Raw genomic sequence first — 20,377 nt, 5'->3', positions numbered from 1 at the left:
AGGAGAGAATCCCAAGGATCAGGAGGAGGATCTGCATGTGCATTGGAATGGAAAAGCCACTCCCAGCGCAGCAATTCTGCAAGTGTGCCTTTGTCCAGGACCTCTGCCTTGAACTCCTACACTCATGAACCCAATATTTCAGCCAGCCAGCCAGCCAGCCAGCCGTTTACTGACTCTCACCTTTCTGCCCTCTGCTTGATATCTGGGGCAGTAAGGTGGGCACTTCTGTATTCAGGGAATATGCTTTTTCTAGTATAGAGGGGGAAAATTAGGTTCACTCAACCAGAGTCAGATGTTCCATTTCTCTCCTCCAGTCCCCACCAGCCAGGAGTGTGATAGATGGTGTGGGGATGGGACTGCATGTCCCCAATCCCTCTGGCTCATTCAGTGTGAAGACTATATTTTGAGCTAAATTCACCAATTAAGCCCTTTGAAAGTTCTGCCTGAGATTTTCTAAGACTAATGCTCAGATACCACTTCCTGAGTGATTTTTCAGTATTTATATAGTGCTTTTTATTCCCCAAGTTTTGTGACACAGCTGTGCCTTCATCTTTCCACTTGACAATATTCCTAGGAAAGAAAAGAAAAAGAAAAGGTGATATTCCATGAGGCAAGGGTCATAAAGCCACATCCAGTCAGACAAAAATCATGTTTCATTAAGTCATAGAATGTGACTTACATCTCACCAGGCAGAGCTGAGGCTCTCTCAGGCTTCAGGAGAGCAAAGGCTTGAGAGTGTAGAACCAGGACTGCCAGGACTCCCGCTGTGTATGGCAGACACGGCTCCCAGAGAATCTTCTGGAAAGGAGGACTAGAAGAAAAATTTAGAGCCCACCAGGGTCTGTTAGTTAATTTCTCTCTCTGATTGGCCAGATCGGGGAGTAACAAACAGACAGAAAGCAACACTGCGTTCTCCTATGCCTCCCCAAAGCCCTGTTCCTTTAATCTGGATTGCAGTCTGTCAGAGAGAACCATTCTCCTGTGCCCCAGGACTCTGGGGTCCCTCTCCCCAAAGCCACAGTGACTGTCCCCAAGGCAGCAGTAGCAAGAGCCAAACACCATGATGTCTGGGGATCTCATTAGAAAAGGGGCTCATCAACCTACTCACATAGGTAGTATGTAGGTGTCAGGGAGAAAGAAATTTTCCTCTGCCCTTTCAGGTTCTTCTGGCTGGTCTAAGAATTAAATTGACATGAGACAGATTAACATGAGAAAATCAAACAGAAGTTTAATGACATGTGTACATGGGAGACGGCCAGGAAAACTGAGTAAGTTGCCAAAGTGTCCAAAGACCTCACTTTAAACACCATCTTCAACTAACAGAAGAGGATGTTGCCGGTAGTGATTTGGGGATTCAAAGGGGAGAAAGGCAATTCAAATGCAGAGAGAAAAGCAAAAGTTTAGTAAATAAATGTTTGCTGGGCCTGCAAAGACAATGGGACACAGAAAGGAATTTTAATAAACAGACTTTCCTAGGTTCCTCACTGTCTACCACACCTACTTCATATTATAGTTATCTATGGTGATGGCTCCTTTCCTGGAACAAGTCCTCCATCTGTGTTCTTTTAGTCAGTTAGGGGGAAGGTCAAAGGTTCTTCCTGAGTCTTTTGGGACTTAATTGTTTCAGCTCAAAATAATCTGCATGCCAAAGAGACATTTTGGGGTGGCAAGTTTTGCTCCCCTACATAGATGATCTAGGGTTTCCACAGGAACAAAGCTGTTTCATCAGGACATGGTCCTGCTCTGCTCGGTGGATGGAGGATGAAGAGGAGCTCTTGCCTCATGACCATCATTGTAGAAAGTGTCTACAACCTTGTGGAACCCAACCATGTTTAAGGGTGCAGCTTCATTAGACAAGCCACTCACACACTAGGACCTCTGTACCCTAAGGGCCGAAGGATCTGTCTCTGAGGTCCCTTCCAATTTGAATGTTCTGGGAACTGTGACTCATTCATTCACTGATTCCTTCAACAAATACTCATTGTGTGATTCTCACATGGAAGGTACATGGAATATAGCAGAATGGGGACATGGCATCTGTACTATATACCAGTTCTGCTGGTTTTGCCCATCAGACTCCAAGGCATCACTGCGTATTGCATAGGAAAAGCTGAGAACCTTCTCCTTGAGGAAGATGAGAAGGAAGGCCCACATTGAAGTCCTTCCTGCACCTGCGCTCTTTCTCTTTCCCAGCATTTAGGCATTGAGCAGGCCCAGCCTTGTCTGCCTTTCATAATGCAAACCCAAGATGGGCCTTTCCAAAGGTTGAAGGAGAATCATATCAAATCTACCAGGTTCCACTGGGACTTGGGCTCTTCAGTAATCCCTAGTTCTGGTACCCAGTTTATGCCTTTCTCTTAGAGACCCCCAAAGTAGGAAAGGTTCCTTTCCTAAAAACCAGTGGACTGAGAAATGAATACTTGAAAGCAAGGCAGTTTATTGTGGTGTCTTTGATAAGCTAAGTAAACTGAGAGAGACTGATAAGCATGAAATAGTTGCTAGGCATTTGGTTCAGTTCCACATAGTCTCTTTCAAGGCCCTCAAATATTTACCGAAGAGCAACTGCAAATACTTAGGCTCATAAGCCATTAAGATCCAGAGACTTACAGCTAAGAAATAGATATGTAGTATATTTATCACTGCTTGGGAATGGCCAGTGCATATCCTCATTTGAACTGTTTAAAATCCTTTATGGAACAGCTAAAGGAAGGCTTAAAGCTGGGCAGCAGGTCTTAGCAAGACCTTAAAATAATCATTAAATCTTGGGCCTTATTAGTCAATGTCCATTCTTCACAGTTTTTCTGGTAGCTCTGTTTAAATATGTATCTCTGAAATTAGAAATGTAATGGAGTCTAAACCCATGAAGAAGGAAAGGAAACCCTGATATTGAAATTATGAACTGAGAAATGACTTTAAAAAAAATATATGATTCTTATTGTACATTTATCTGAAAAAGACTGAAAAAAATCTGGAGTGGATGGAGGTTCGGAGGTTTTTTTTTTCTGAAAAAGGAGTGAGTGCATCATCGGTATGCTTGGGAAGTTTTGTCTTTTCCATTCTGATTTTTTTAATATCTCTTCGTTTGGCTTATTGCATTTAGTTATGAACTACAATACAGGATTGAATAAAGGCAGTTGCAGAGGCATTTTTGTCTTTTTCCAAATTTAATTTAAATGCTTCTCATGTTTTGATCACCATTATATGTGATGCTTGCTGTAGATCTCAGACAGATATCCTTTATCACATTAAGGAAGTTCCCTTCTATTCCTGGTTTGTCTGCAAGTTTGTCACTAACAGTCTTTTCAATGGTTTAGTTCCTTTTCTGTATCCATTGATATAATTATATGCTTTTTATTCTCTAATTGGTTATGGTGGTGAATTACATTAATAGATTTTTCTGATGTTGACTCATTCATATGTTTTAAAGGAAAACCCTGCTTGGCCTTTTTATACACTATTGAATTCAAGTTGCTATTTTTTCATTCATTCATTATTGGTCGATAATTATCATTTCCTACTTTATCTATTTTTTGTACCAAAGGTTTGCAATTAGCAACCTCTTTAAATGCTGGGGAACTTTCACCCCTTTTCTATCCTCTGAGCCTGGTGTCTTTTTTTGTTTTTGCTTGTTTGCTTTTTGAGAGAATAGGTTTTCACTACAATCATTTCCACTTTTTAGGGTTATTAGTCTAGGAAATTTTCCATTTCTTCTTAGTATAATTATGGTAATTTATATCTTCTTCTGAATTTGCCCATTTTACATTCTTTTTCAAATAGATCAGTGTAAAGTTGTTCAAGGTATGCTTTTATAATTATTTTGCTCATCTGTATCTGCCCCTTTATCTTTTTTCCTACCTGATTTTGTTTATTATGTCTCTCTGATTTATCATAGTTGTTAGAGGTTATATTTTTCAATTAATCTTTCCAAAGATCCACAATTTTTAGAAAGTTTCTAGTATTTTATATTTGCTTTAGTATTTTAATTAATTTTATTTCATTATTATTTGTTTCTATTTTCTTTGGGCTTATTTTGTTATTCTTTTTTAAGCTTTTTGAATTAAAATATTTATATTTCCTCTTGCTTTACAGTAAATATTATAAGGCTATAAATTTCTTTCTGAGAACTGCTTCAGATTTACCTTGTTCATTTTGATGTGTAGTGCTGTTGTAAGTTGTATTATACAAACTTTCATTTTTATTTTTTCTTTAATTCACAGTTTATTTAGATGTTTATGTTAAGATAATACACTTAATACAAAAGAGCTCAGATCCTGGAGTTGGGATGCCTGGGTTTGTGTCCCATCTGCCACTTGCTATATGTCACCTTGGGCAAGTTGCTCAGCCCCTCCATGCCTCAATTTCCTTATTTGTAAAATGTGAAGAATAATAGTATTGACCTCAAACAATTGTTGTGAAGATTGAATGAGTAAATATTTGAAAGTTCTTAGAGTAATGGCTGGCATATAGTAAGTGCTATTAAGTGTTTATAAAATAAATCTTCAGTACTATGAGGGGTAATGGAAGGTTTGGCTACTTTTTTGGATTGATTTCTTTATTGCATTATGGTCCATGAATATTATTTGTATATCATTGTTTTAGAATTTGTTGAGGCATCCTTTGGGGTCAAAACATTCTCTGTATGAAGATTAGAGTTTTAGGTTAGGCTTGGTACTTGTCATAACCTTTTTAGTCCTATTAACCCATTGATTATTTTATTAGTCCAAAAGAAATGTGTTAGTATCTCCTACTATGATTGGGTGTTTGTCAGTTTCTCTCGGTAGTTTTATTGGTTTTTGCACAATACATTTTGAAGCTATGCTGTTAGGATCTTACAAATTCACGAATGGAATACCTTCCTGGTGAACTGTTTCGTTTACCAATATTATGTCTCTTAGCAGTTTTCACTTAGAAAGATATTTTGTCTGATATTCATAATGTTACATCAGCTTTCTTTTTGTCAGCATTTTCCTGGATAACATTTCAACCCCTTCATTTTCAACCTGTGACATATTTTTTTTTTTTAAACGGGAAAGTGGATCCTTCCTTTTTTTCAATTTATTTTTAAATTTTATTTATTTATTTTTGTCTGTGTTGGGTCTTCGTTGCTGTGCACAGGCTTTCTCTAGTTGCGGCGAGTGGGGGCTACTCTTCCTTGCGATGCACAGGCTTCTCATTTTGGTGACTTCTCTTGTTGCGGAGCACAGGGCTCTAGGCATGCAGACTTCGGTAGTTGTGGCTTGCGGGCTGTAGAGTGCAGGCTCAGTAGTTGTGGTGCACGGGCTTAGTTGCTCCATGGCATGTGAGATCCTCCCAGACCAGGACTCGAATCCGTGTCCCCTGCATCGGCAGGCGGGTTCTTAACCACTGTGCCACCAGGGAAGTCCCTGTGACATATTGTTTTAATAGTATAGTGTAGATTATTAAAATTCAGTCTGAGAGCCTCTGTGTTTCAATTGATTAGCTTAATTCATTCACATTTATTATAATTAGAGTAGTTGTTAAATATTACTGCCATCTTATTTTATATTTTTCATGTGCTAAGATTTCTTAATCTCTGTTTCTTAACAAGTCTTTTTGTTTGATTAATTTCTTTGTTCCATTTTTCTGGTTAGAAAGTTATATATATACATCATTTCTATTTATCCAAGAGTTAACCTTAATTTTTACAATTTAATTTTATTTTTGTAGAATTAAATGCAGAATTAAAAGGTAGAATTAAAAATACAAAATAGTACTACATTATTAAAACGTTTTCTCTATCCACCCATGATTCTTGCTTCTTAGAAGCACCTACTTTCAACTCTTTTACCTGTGTCTCATGTTATTTGCTTCCACATTTCTGCTATATTATATATAAAATGCATATAATGGTATTTAATTCCTAAATTTTAGGCATTATCTCTTCCTAGTTCATTTATAACACCATCATTTGTACACATGAACACAAACCTATGCACATACTTCTCCTCTTGTCATCCTTCCAGTAAAAATTAGATCTATTTTCAAAATATACATTATTACAGTATGCAACTATTACTCACAACTGAGCCATGCAGCATGCTCTAAGTGTGTACTCTTCCAGTGCAATTTTTGTTTTTCTCGCTAAGTTTTAGTAATTGAATCTGTGAATGAAAAATGTTGCCTGCCATATCCGTAAACAAAGGGTGTTGCAGCCATCAAGCTATCACATTACAGCTACCCCCAAGGGTGATCCCTGAGGGAACCTAGAATGGAAACAGGATGCCAACTACCAAGCCCTCAGCCACTGTAGCCACACACACCTCCCCTTCCCCCTTCCCCCACCAACCCGACTGTGCACCCTGAGGGGACTCAGGATAGGAAATAACAGGATCCTGGCCCTATATAGCTAGGGTGCATATCAAAGAAATGATTTCAGTGAGCCCAGACTCTTGCATCTTCCCATACATAGTAAAGTACTAAATTCCTTAACTTGAGCTATCTGGTTTTCTTTAGTTAACAGTAATCTTTTGAAGTGCTGACTACCTGTTCTTTTTTGCAAAAACTCCTGTATATCCTGGCTCCTTCCTTACCTCTTTGGAATAGTCCCTCAGAGCTATCTGAGAGGCTGTGTCCCAGTCTTAAGTTCTCAGTATTGTCTGCCAGATAAAACATAATTCTCAACTTTTAGGTTGTGCACATTTTTCAGTTGACAGGTCCATTTGTTTGTTTAGTTTTCAAGTAGCTGTAATTAATCCAGCCTCAAATTTTCCACCAGAACAGTAAAACCTTCTTCCATAGTTAGATACAGTCAAACATATCAGGTAATATTCCCAAGTCACTTTTATCTGTCTGTCTGTCCATCTATCTATCTAGTTAGTTGGCCTCCTAGTTAGTTTCTTTTTGTCTTAAGATCATCTCTTTCCATCTTCTCCAATCCAGCTCTTGAGTTGCTCTGTAGGACAGCTGCAGGGCTATAATCCTGGAGCTTTCCTTCACCAGTATTCCTCCCACTTTAATAATTCCTCCCAGATTTATTAAAGTATAATTGACAAAAACTGTATATATTTAAAGTGTTACTGTGTGATGATTTGATATACATTTACATTGTTAACGATTACCACAATCAAGAAGTATTAACACATCCATCACCTCATAGAGCTACCTTTTTTTGTGTATATGTGGTAGGAACACAAGATCTAATATCTTAGCAAATTTCAAGTATTCAATACAGCATTATTAACTATAGTCACCATACTGTACATTAGGTCTCCAGAACTTATTTATCTTATAACTGAAAGTTTGTACCCTGTGACCAACATCTTCCCATTTTCTCCCAGCCCCTGGCAACCATCATTCTACTCTGTGCTTTTGTGAGTTCAAACTTTTTTTGGATTCCACATATAAGTGAGATCACACAGTATTTATATTTCTGTGTTTAACTTATTTCACATAGTATAATATCCTCCAGGTTCATTCATGTTGTTGTAAGTACCAGAATTTCCTCCTTTTGTATGGCTAAATAATATTCCATTGGGTGTATATATATGAATGTGTGTATACATATGTATATAAAATCTCCCACATTTTCTTTAGTCATTCATCAGTTAATGGATGCTTAGATTGTTTCCATGTCTTGACTATTATGAATAATGCTGCAATGAACATAGGAGTGCAGATATCTCTTTGACATACTGATTTCACTTCCTTTGGATACATGTCCAGAACTAGGATTGCTGGATCGTAAGGTAGTTCTATTTCCAATTTTTTAAGGAACCTCTATACTACTTTTCACAGTGACTGTAAACAATTTACATTCCCACCAACAGTGCACTAAGATTCCCTCTTTTTTCCATCCTTACCAGCTTTAGTTATTTCTTGTATTTTTGATAATGGCTATTCCAACAGATGTGAGATGATAACTCATTGTGGTTTTAATTTGCATTTCCCTGATGATTAGGTGTTGAGCACCTTTTCATATACTTGGCCACCAGCATCCTGAGATTCCCTGATCTCTTGCCTATGTTAGTTTCCCTGTTTCCTGGAGCACCTCTTCAATAACTTCCTGAGAACAACAATATAGGATATACATTTCTTGAAATATTACTCCTTTGAAAATATCTTTATTGTATTCACATAGGTTGTGAATCATTTGCTTAATATATTAACGTAGCTTAGAAATAATTATCCTTTACAATATTGAAGGCATTGCTTCATTGTTTTCTAACTTCTAGTGTGGTTGTTAAAAAGTCTAATTTCATTTGAATTATCAGTCTTTATAATATGATTTTTTTCCCTCTCTTTCTCTTTTTGGAAAATTTTAGCACATTTTTACCCCTAGAGTTTTGGTATTACAAGATGATACTCTTTGACATATATACTCTTATTTTTTTTTTTCCACTATGCTAGTCACTCAACCTGGAAGTTGATGATATTTAATATTTTGAAATATTCTTTTCATTGATGTTGTCTCTCTTCTATTTTCTCTATTTACTTGTTCTGAAACTGGTATTTGTTGGACATTAAACCTCTTCTATTGATCCTCACATTTTGTTTTCTTTCTCTTTCATTACCTAACTGTTTTATTCTTTTTAATACAGTTTCTGGAAGACTTTTTCAATGTTATCTTTTTAAATTTACTAATAGAATAAACTGTCTTCTAACAAACTTTTTTGTTATAGAAACCTTTTTTGTTTCATGAATGCACTCTATTTTCTCATCTCTTTGAGAATATTAAATATATATAAATACACATGCATCTATATTTAAATTTTTTTCTCTTCTCTATGCATTGTCTCTCTTTTTCCCAGTATTCATGTTTTTTTCTGTTTGTTCCATCATGGTCTTTCATGTTAGAAACCACCTTGATTTTTCATTTGTATCTAGGAGAGAAGCTCTAATAAACCAGTTGGAAGTTCTGTGTATATGTCTGTGTATATAGGACAATAAAGTGACAAATCATTTTTCACTGGGAAGTACCCATGTCAATATCTATAGATGAATTCTTTTGGGATTCTCTATTTCCCCAGGGAGGATTACTGTAATGTTCTTTCTGGTGGCTATACACCTTGTTGCCAGAATTCTGGCAGACCACAGGGAAGAAGGAGACTGAGGGGAAGTCTTTCTGCTTGCTATATGGACATTTTCTTCTTCCCGTATTTTCTACACAGCATTTTTCTTTAGTTCTGCAAATATCTCTGGAAAGTGTGAATTTCCAGTATTTTACCTGAATGTGGGAGGGGCACTGACATTGTTATGCAGAGTGGAGAAGGAACCCCCATTTTACATATTCTGGAAGAGCCACATTTAGAGAATTAAGAAAATTGGAATGAAGTCATTGTTGAGAACTCTGAAGGATCTGAGATTTACCTTCCTTCCAAACTTACAGATGAGCCTGCTATAGTTCCATGGATGCAGGTAAAAGATGCAAAACACCTTGGACTGAAGCAAAAGACATTATTACTCACAGCAATAGTATTGACAGTTGCACCAGTTCTCCAAGCCCCAATTCTCACAGAGGAACACAAAGAGAGCCAGGAAATACCTGAGCATGCAGTGAGTTGCATTAGAAAAGTGGAACTCTAAGCTTAGGGAACCTGAGTCTGAGATAATATAAGTAAGCCTGCCTACTCTATGCTCCAGAGAGAGACACTCTATCTTCCAAGGCTGTTCATTGTAAAAGTACCCTTGAAATAATAATCTGGAACAAAGGCAGTCAGTGTGTCTGCTCACAAGACATGTAGAAATGCAAGAGACCCAGGAGAACTGTCAGAGTTCAAATATGTACAGCAAAAAGTCTAAAAGGGAAGGACGATGTGTTGTGTGTGACAGTGGATGGGCATAAATGTTGGCTTCTATAATAAACTTTAGAAATATTGAGCATCACCTATGGAGTAAAAGCAGCGTGGCTTTTATAAGGGGAATGTATCCTTTAAGAGGCTAGATGAACCATTTGCTGTATAAATAAGAGAAATAATATACTTTTAGTTCAAAAATTGGAAGGGCTCTCTCTCTCTAACATTTGAGCCATTAAAATGAAGAAGCTTTATTATGGTTATATTAGAGGTAGGTAATAAAGGTCAAGATTAATGGTTATTTATCTTCATAGAAATGTATATACTCCTCAAATGTGTGAAGATATAAAGTCAAATGAAAATAAATGGCAGGAATTTCTTTGCAGCTGTCAGGAAGAGGCAGCTAAGTTTCCATGAGAAAATGAAAAATAATGCATTAGAAAAGGAGAGCATAGAGCATGATTAAAGCACAAAGTGCTCTGAGTTATTAATGAAAAAGAAAGTATAATTTGAAGTTACTGTGGGCTACTCCTCAGTATGCAGGGCTAAATGATTTTTTTTTTTAAGGTGAATTTAATTAGGGAGCATTAAAAACAAAAGCAAGAACCCTCACACAAATCCTTGGTTCACCTTCATGCAGTGCAGGTGACTCCCCATCCATGCTACTTGAGAAGGTTCAGAGAAGCGCTGGTAAATGCCCTTGTGAGAGTGGCAAGGGCTCCCATGTGCAAGTAGCCTGATAAGACAGAGACTCTGAAGTCTGCAATGGCAGAAGCAGAGAAGGGATGTGATTTTACTTCAATACATTATGAATGGTGTGAACAGAGCTAATACAGGTTCGTTCAACTGACACAATATTAGGAAGTACACAATGACGTATGTAGTTCAATCAAATTCAACCTTTGTATTTTGGAAAATCCCACACACCAAGGCACTCTTCAGCTTCAGGATCTCAGCTGGGTTTCTCTTTCTTCCTTATAGGAAGCCCCAAGGACTCAGTCTCTTTAAAGCTGATATGAACCACAGAGCCTAGACCCATTCAGAACCACACTTGTTTCCTAAAAGTGACATGATTGTCTCTAATAATGATAAAAATCATGGCAAACATCTTTTGAGATCTTACTTCGTGTCTGTCATTTTGCTCAATGATTTATGCATTAACCTATTTGAGCCTCACAATATTCTTCTGAGTTAAGAACTAGTATTGTATAGATAAGGAAAATATGTTACAGAGAGGATCAGACCTTGCCTAAGGTGAAATAAGATTCAATCGTAGGAACCTATGACTTCAGAGCCTCTGTACTTAACTGTAGTGATTCTCTTGCTGCTTCATCTGTATCTTTATAAATGCTGGTCCCTCTAACTAGATGTCCGCAGTGACACATGCATCATTCACCTTTTTCTTACTGTCTTGGGTAATACCTCCTTGATAGTATACTCTGGCCCTACTGCTGAGTTAGATGCCCCTCCTTTATGTTTCCATACCATCTTATACTAATCTCCATCATAGCACTCATTACTCTGTACTGTCATTCCCATTTACCCTTCTCCTCTAATGATGTTCTGAGTTCCTTAACATCAGGGATTCTTTACAATTCATTATTCAGTCAATAAATATTTATTGAGAAACAAGTATGTAGTAGCCATTGAATCCATAGACCTTAGCACATAGTAGAGGAATCAGAAATATTTGATGGACAAATAAATTAATCAGTACTCTTCTTTGGGATTCCTCTCCCCTTAAGATCAATTGTGGATTTTTTTTTTCATTAATCTCACAGAAAAATATAGGAGTTAATTGCATAACCACATTGAATAAGATATAAAACTAATTGCATTCATGCAAGCTTCCTGTAATTATTGCCTTTTATCTTTAGCTTCCAATTCCCACTCTGAACTGATCACTGCAAGTCTTCCTGGTTAAGCACTTCATGTTTAAGGATCTCTGCTGGTGGGAAGCCTCAAACCTCCTATATACTTAGAGTTGACTTATATAGCATTTACTAGGTGCCAGACACTTTTCTAACCACTTTGCATAAATCAACAAGTTAGTCCTCACAACAACTCTGTGAAGACCGTGCCCTCATTAAGCCGTTTTAGAGATAAAGAAACCGAGACACAAAGAAGTTAAGTAACATGCCTATGGTGACATTGTTAGGAATTGGAGGAAAGAGGATTCAGTCCTGGGCAGTGTGAATCTAGAGTCCATGCTTTTAATCACTGGCCCCTATTGCCTCTCATTACTCTCTATTTCCTCTAGAAGCATAACGATGGGAAATTACATTTTGACACATTGTTTGTGAGAGATCATTTGGTAAAAATTTGTAGAGAAGAACAATACTCTATTAAATACTCTTTAAAGTTTAGGATGCTCATAGTCTTTAACTTTGCATTCTCACTTCCTGGTGTTCACTTATGTGTGAAACGACATGTTTACAGAGTTTTCTATTTCAGAATTGTTTACAATGGCAACAGCTAGAAAAAAAAAGGACCAAAACATCCATCAGTAATAAACTTGGTTAACAAAAATGGCATATCTATAAAACAGAAAGTTACGCCACCATTGAAAAAAATTCAGATAATTATTTAAGTGCTTTACAGAAGGACATCCCAGATATTGTTAAGTATAGTGGGGAAAGTATTAACGTGTATGTGAACACATATGTGTTTTTATATTAGCTAGTATAGGTAAGGCATCTCTGTATTTATATACTGTATATTGCCTGGAAGGAATATGGGGTGGAGGGGTGAAGGGAGAAAGTGTGCTTACTGACTATGTTAATGTGACTTTGCTATTTAGTTGTTTTCATAATACAACTTTACTCTTCCATTACCTTCATCAGCATGGCATTACTATTCCAAAACATTCTTGCCCAGGAAGACAAAAGTTGTATATAACTTTATTGTTCTTCTTAGGAACCTCTAACAAAAACTTATGTCAATGACCATCAAACTGTTTGGATTTTTAATAAATAGCATCAAATGACTGTTAATGATCTAAGGAAATTGAAACTCTAATCTCAAAAGTATTACTTTGTTGAGTCTATCAGTCCTAAACTCTTAAGCCATGATCCTTACCCAATCCTAATCAAGTCCATGAATTGAAAGACTGGCGTACACCATACTCCAAAACTTTGTAAATAGCCTAACTTTGCACTTCCTTCTAACTTTGCACTAATACTTTGTCAAGGTGGTATTCTACCTTATCAAAGGAAGAATAATCTCAGCTTTGTTTATCAGTAGGTTATTGGGGTAGTATTTTCAAGGAACCAGCATCCTAAAAGCAACAGGAAGGATATTGAAAGAAGAATAATATTTAACTATAAACCTGTTTTACTTTTGGATTGCTGTGCAATGTCTGTGTATTACTTGTTCAACAAAAGAATTGGAAGAAAGGAAGGAGGAAAGAATGAAAGAAAGAAATTAAGGTATTGGATGGGAACACTTCAAGAGAGAATATAAATGAAAAATCCCAGACCTCAGTCCTTTGTCATTTCAATATGTAGAGGCAAAATAGGAGCAACCAACAGAGAAGCAGCATCTATGATACGACTGAGCTTAAAAAAGAAAAAGTTCCAAATGCTTTAAAATTCTTAGATTGAAGCAGGGTCGTTTGTAGAAGAAAAGGAGAGAGGAGGACTGTAACTTATGTTTGTGGTTGTGATTAAATTCCATGAATTCTAGAACACCTTAGAAGCAAGGAGCAAGTAAACTTTAATGTCTCCATATTAAATTCATTGTTTCTTAAGTAACTGAGTCATTCTTTGGAGGGGAGGAAAGATTCCGGCTGCACCAATTCAGGTAAGCAAGACAGAGATTAGAGTTAACTTGCCACACTGGCATGCCATTTCTTCCTCAATAAATCCAGTGGTCTTGGTCCTGTCTGGAGAGAAAGTGCTGTGCAGAAGGAGAAAAGAGCTGGAATTGTAGTTGGAGATCCAGCACAGACTGCTTTCTCCTAAGAAAAGACGTTTGCTTGTATCTTCCTTCCTCAGTTTCCGCTGTGGGTTCAGTGGCCAACCCCCCTTCCAAATTTGATGAGAAACATTAATCTATCCATCCAAGAAAGACAAGACACAAAGAAAGCCACATGTGGAAACATTATAGTCAGATTGTTAAATGCCAAAGACAAAGAGAAAATCATTAAATCAAGAAGAGATAAAAAACTCATCATATAACAAGGGCCCCAAAATAAGATGAACAGCTGACTTTTCTTCAGATAGTAGAGTCCAGAGTCAGTAAAACACATCTAAATTGCTGGGGGGAAAATCCTGTTCATCAATAATTCTTTTTTTTTCCCCCAAGTTTTCTTTTAAAGGAAATGTTTAAAGTACCCAACCTTAAAAAGTGACTTCAGGAAAAGAAATGCAAGTAACTGTGGATCTGAAGAATGTCTGTAGGGAATGATCTATAGCTTCCTCTTAAATACAATCTGAAGCTTTCAAAGCATAATGCCCAAGGTCTTAAGGTCAAGAATTCTATATTTAGCAAAACTATCATTCAAAAATGAAGGTGAAATAAAGACATTTCCAGGTACTCAAAGACTTGAGAGTATTTGTTGATAGCAGACCTGCCTTACAAGAGTACAAGAGGAAGTTTTACAGGCTGAAAGGAAGTAACACTCGATAACAATTGGAGCCCATACAAAAAATATAAATAGTACCAACTATAGTAATTACATAAAGCATAAATGTATGCTCTTATTTAGATTAAATTTTGATATCAAAAGTGATCATTTACCTTTCCCTTCCTACCCCAGCACTGGCTCCCATGGTGGTTTCATGAATGAATCTCTGTTCCAGTAAACTATGACTCCTTATATTTGCCTGTCTCTGCAATCTTAGGGGCAGTATTTTTCCCTGTGTCCTCACCTTTCTTATAGATTCAAGAACTGTTGATTTTTCAGCCTGTTCAGGCTTTCACTTTCTTTCATTAGGATAGAATGGTGTGTTCCACGCTCCTTACATGTGGAACCAGGAACCAGAATTCCCAATCAGATTTTTTTTTGTCAAAAAAATCCTTTCGAATAAATCCCCTTTCAAGCATCTAAGTTGAATTAATTCTAGATTTAGTTAACTGTATGTGTTATTATAGTTTATTTCAGTTTATGGTGTACATTGAACATTTTAAGTTTGAATTTTATGCTGAAGACCATATTTTGACTTCATAGAAATCTCAAGAACTAGAATCAGTGGGCATCAATTTAGAGGGCTATATACTTATAATATTAACAATAGGCTGAGGTTATAAGAATTTTTTTTTTGAAGTTTGTACTTGAAGCTCACTTTTATGCTGGCCCTAGTTGTGTCACACGACACATCACCAGTCACCTGAAACCTTGACACCAGTGACTTTATTTACAATATTTCTGTCTGGAAAATTTGCAAAACTACTTGAGAAGAGATTTTAATATCCTTCCAATAATCCTGGAAAAGAGCTTTATTAGCTACAATTATGTCAAGGCATTCTTGACATCTTTACTTTTAAGTATTACAGACTCTGATTAGAGTTGGTCATTGAGATCAACTAATTTTAACCTTTGCTGATCTCACTATCATGTTTGAAGTAAGCTCTAAAGGCATAGCTTTACCAGATGCTCACATGGTGAGATGAGAAACACAGAGGCAATGTCTTCTTCTGGCTAATGCTATCCTGAAAATGGTAGAAATAATGAAGATATAAGAGTCAAAAGGACAATTGCAAAGGTAGTAGTCAGAAGACTGTCAGTGACAGGATCAGTGATTGGACTAGCAGAAACCAGGTCCAACATGACTTAGACATAACAGAGAAAATGATCAATGAGTGGATCACAAAAGGTTAGTTAGAGAGTGGCCACAGCCTGAACCAGTGATAGAAGCAATCCTGTTGCACACATTGAGAATGCCAGCCTGACACAGGTCCTCCAGTTCTTGAACTGAGTAAGAGTGGGTTGCAGGTGCCAGTGAAAAGGTATTACCCCATTACTGCTATGGATTGGTGATAAGAAAGCAAAGAAGATGATGATCTGTGTCTCACAGTTCTCCAAGGAGATACTGATTCTTGCCTACAGGACTTGAAAGCAACATGAGAGAATGCCCATGCTGAACATCTTTGAAGGAAACAGGACACTAAAAAAGAAACACAGGGAGAATGTGATAGTGGTAGCTAATAAAGATTATAGTCCCAATGATGACATTATCAGCCACTGTTATGAAGTATAGGCTTAGGGGCAGAAAAAATCATTCTTGAAAAATAACTCACTCACCTCTACGTATACCATTTCATTGAAAAATTTCACATTAGGAAGATATTTAGAGAAAGTCAACATTATTTATTAACACCAGGTACTGTTCTTTTTCTCTAGGGAGTATACTCTATAGATCAAGAAAGAGACATGTCAAAATTTACTTCAAAAGAGCATTGACCTCCATGTCTGGAAACATGGCTAGTAGGGTAGCCTGAATGGCCCTCCCAAAGCCTGGCCATGTACTAGTCATCTTCTCTACACAAAGAAGCAGGAAAGAAGAGCCCAGACCTCAGGATACTGTTCTGGCACACTCCCGGGGCACATACATTGTGTTGGCAGTCACATTGACAGAGACGAATGGATCAATCCCAGATATTCATCATCCTTCCTTGTGTTGCTGCCTCCTCATTGTGTCATAAAAGGCCCAGATCAAGGATGAGTACAGAAGGTGTTGAAGTGCCAGGCTCACTCAACACCTGCATCTTCTTTGACCTGAACCCACCTCTTTAATGGTCAAGTAAGGTAGTTGTTTTCATAATTCTGCTGTTCATCTTATGTTGAAACTTTCCCTCCCTTCAACCCCTGTCCTAAATTTAGTAAATCATGAAAAACTTCTTAATTTGTTCTCAAGGATGGTGAGCTTTTGGACAGTGGAAGAGCACTGATGTTCCCCTGAGCCTCGGACATTATTCAGTAGTGCTGCTCAGAGTACTGTGTAATCTGTTGTATAGTTAGAACCTCACCTCTCCCTTTCCTTTGTCCAGTTCATTCAGATCCAGATCTTCCTTAGAGTTTAGGCCAAACTCTACTGCTGTTACTGAGATACTCTTTAAAGATTTCTCCAGCTTTGGGTGGTAGCACAGTCTTGTTCTCTTTTTTTGTCCTGTTGACTTTGTACCTGTTGACTCTCTCTGGCAGTGTCATCATTGTGACCATCATTTGCTTGGGTTGTCACCTCCATACTCTGTTGTACTTCTTCCTAAGCATCCTGTTCATCTCGGAGACCTGTTACACTCTGGTCCCTACATTCTGTCTGGCCTCCTGAGTCCATTGCCATTCAAGACTATGCCATCTAGCTCTTGAATGTGTGAGCTATTTCATGTATGCAACCAATAACTGTTTCCTGTTCATGGCCATGCAGTATGAACACCATGTGGCCATCTGCAACCCCCCTATGGGATTTAGTCCTTGTATTAGAGTTCTCCAGAGAAACAGAACCAAGAGAATATATATTGATATATGTAAGAGATTTATTATAGGGATTGGCTCATGTGGTTATGGAGGTCAAGAAGTCCCACAGTGTGCCCTCTGAAAGGTGAATAGCCAGGAAGGCTGGTGGTATCATGTAGTCTGAGTCTGAGGGCCTGAGGAACAAGGGGCAAATGGTATAAATCCCAGTCTCAGTCTGAAAGCCTGAGAACCAGGAATGCTGGTGTCTGAGGGCAGGAGAAGATGGATGTCTCAGCTCAAGCAGAGACAATTTGCCCTTCCTCTGCCTTTTTGTTCTATTCAGGCTTTCAACAGATTGGATAATGCCTGCCCACATTGGTGAGGGTAATCTTCTTTACTCAGTCTACTGATTTAAATGCTAATCTCTTCTGGAGATACCTTCACAGACATACCCAGAATCAATATTTTACCAACTAACTCTCTAGACATCCTTAGCCCAGTTAAGTTGACACATAAAATTCACTATCAGTCACCCTAGGTAAGAGGCCTATGCCAGTTGGCATCTGGGTCACTGGGAACTGGCCTGGACATGACATTGTACAGGTAACATCTGTGTTTGGCCTGCCCTTCTGTGATACCTTGGTTATCTCTCGCTTCTTTTGTGATGTGAGGTACCTGCTGGAGCTGGCCTGCACAGACAGACATCACTGTCAGTGAGATCATCAATTTGTCATCAGTGTCTGTGGCTTTGTTTTACCCGTGGGCCTGGTCTCCATCTCCTATGTCCTCATCTTCTGCACCATATTTAAGATTGCTTCATAATCTTAAGATTGCCTTGGAATCTTAAGGCCTTTGCCTTTAAGAGTCAGAAGAAGGCCTTTGCCACCTGTGCCTCTCACCTCACAGTGATCATCAACCACTATGGCTGTGCCTCCATCATTTACCTGAAGCCTAAGTCCCAGAGTTCCCTGGGGCAGGACAGACCCAACTCAGTGACCTACACCATCCTCACTCCCTGGTGGACCTTGTTATGTTCAACCTAAGGAACAAGGAGGTCAAAGGTGCTCTTCACACAGCCACAGTTAAGATACTACTCAGGGACTTCCCTGGTGGTGCAGTGGTAAAGAACCCGCCTTACAATGCAGGGGACGTGGGTTTGATCCCTGATCAGGGAACTAAGGTCCCACATGCGGCAGGGCAACTAAGCCCACGTGCCGCAAACTACAGAGCCCATATGCCCTGGACCCTGCGTGCTGCAACTAGAGAGAGAAAACCTGCATGCCACAACTAGAGAGAAGCCTGTGCGCTGCAAAGAAAGATCCCACATGCCTCAACAAAGATCCTGCGTGCCGCAACTAAGACCTGACGCAGCCAAAAATAAACAAAATAAATAATAAATCTTTTTTTTTTTTTTTTTTTAAAGATACTACTCAACCCTCAGTGCATCCAGACTAGGACAGCTTCTCTTTGTGTACTCACTCTTCCAAAGTGTTTACGGTCAGGAACGCTCTCCACTACACCAGGTGCCTCCATGGGGTCTGCTCCTGCAATGGCATCTCAGGAGATGGCTCCTCTCAGACTGCCAGTCACATTCCCATGACACCAGGTACAAGGCCCTGAGTCTGGTCAGTTCTTATTTTTGCTGAATAATACAAAAAAGGGAAGATTCATGTTAGACACCTTGGAAGAAGCTCCAGGAATTTTATTCTGCTTTGAGGCCAGGGAACCTTCAGAAGGGAAGATGACATTTGTCAATTTAGCTGTCCGTTATACAATTTCCCATCATGTTTTTGTTTACAAACTTTGGTACAAGTGCACTGATCTCTCTTTCACCCCCACCCTGTAAAAGCTGGGCTGAGCCTTGCCTGTATGCTGTTTCTCCTCCCTACAAATACCTCATGCCCTGCCCATCATTAACATGGGGTGTAAAGACTGGGACTTAATATCACACTGATGATAAAATTCTTTATCTTTGCACGTACTTTACGGGAAATTTGCACATACAGGATTTTACTTGGTCCTCAGTGAAGCCTGTAAGGGAGGCAGGACAACAGTTATCATCCCTATTCTGTAAATGAAGAAAGTAACACACATAAAGATAGGACTGATTTGCCCAGGCATATAAAACTAGGCAGCTGCAGAGTCAGGATTTAGATCTAGTTCTTCTACTGTTGTTTCTTGCTTTTTCTAATTAATCAGTTTACAAGAAGCAGAAACTTCTCGAGCAAAGTTAGGGCCTTCAGTGAATAGCATAGGGAGGATGGCTGTTGATCTATAGGGTGCTTGTGTGTATTTGAGAAAAAAAAGAAACATTCCATCCCCTCCTCTAGACACTGCTGTCAGAAGTTGCCATAGTTATTTTACTGTCTCTCCCGGGAAATTATCATAAATCTATGATGCCTAAAATGTGAATGGCACTCCCTTAGATGTGGCACTGTCCTGTACTGCACAACCTGCAGAATCCTACGCTGTGATTCTGACTGTGAAGATGAAAAAGGGGCCTAGAAACAAGTAAGTGCCAGTTTATATCCCAGAGTCTTTATTTAGTCCTAGATTGTCAGAAAGGCTGAAGTCACTGACTGCCATTATCCACTAGAATACCTCCAGTTTCTCTAAATCAAGTCTGGTCAAGAGAATGTTTAAAATTTACAAGTTCTGGAGTTATTACAAAGGTGAGACCCAACACGGGGATCCTAGACAGGACTAGCCTCTCTGGGTCCTGTAAACCAGAACCATCCCCAAATCTAGCAAGAGCTAGTGGTACAAATTTACATGCATTGAGTTAAATGCCATGGTTAGTCACCCTGCCAGCATCCTAGGATATCTTCCTAACCAGAGCTCACATATACAGGGGCTATGATGTTAAATTCCCAGTTCTGAGCCTGGTGGGTCTTGTTCTGATATCAAAGAAGAAAACATGCATGCTTTAAGTATTTACTGTATAACAAGCACTGTGTTAGAAATTATAGGGCTTCCCTGGTGGCAGAGTGGTTAAGAATCCCCCTGCCAATGCAGGGGACATGGGTTCGAGCCCTGGTCCAGGAAGATCCCACATGCTGCAGAGCACCTAAGCCCATGTGCCACAACTACTGAGCCTGCGCTCTAGAGCTCGCACACCACAACTACTGAAACCCACGCACCTAGGGCCCATGCTCCCCAGCAAGAGAAGCCCACACAATGAGAAGCCCATGCACTGCAACAAAGAGTGCCCCCACTCACCGCAGCTAAA

At 38.6% G+C, this 20,377-nt stretch overlaps 1 pseudogene; it reads left to right on the top strand.

Annotated features, from left to right (window-relative positions):
* The first annotated feature begins 15,823 nt into the window (after positions 1-15,823).
* Positions 15,824-18,234, top strand: LOC132366641 (olfactory receptor 10J3-like; annotated as a pseudogene).
* The last annotated feature ends 2,143 nt before the right edge of the window (positions 18,235-20,377 follow it).

The sequence above is a fragment of the Balaenoptera ricei genome, chromosome 1 (genome assembly GCF_028023285.1).
Source record: "Balaenoptera ricei isolate mBalRic1 chromosome 1, mBalRic1.hap2, whole genome shotgun sequence".
Classification (NCBI taxonomy): Eukaryota; Metazoa; Chordata; class Mammalia; order Artiodactyla; family Balaenopteridae; genus Balaenoptera; species Balaenoptera ricei.
This window is presented reverse-complemented; position numbering and strand designations above follow the sequence as displayed.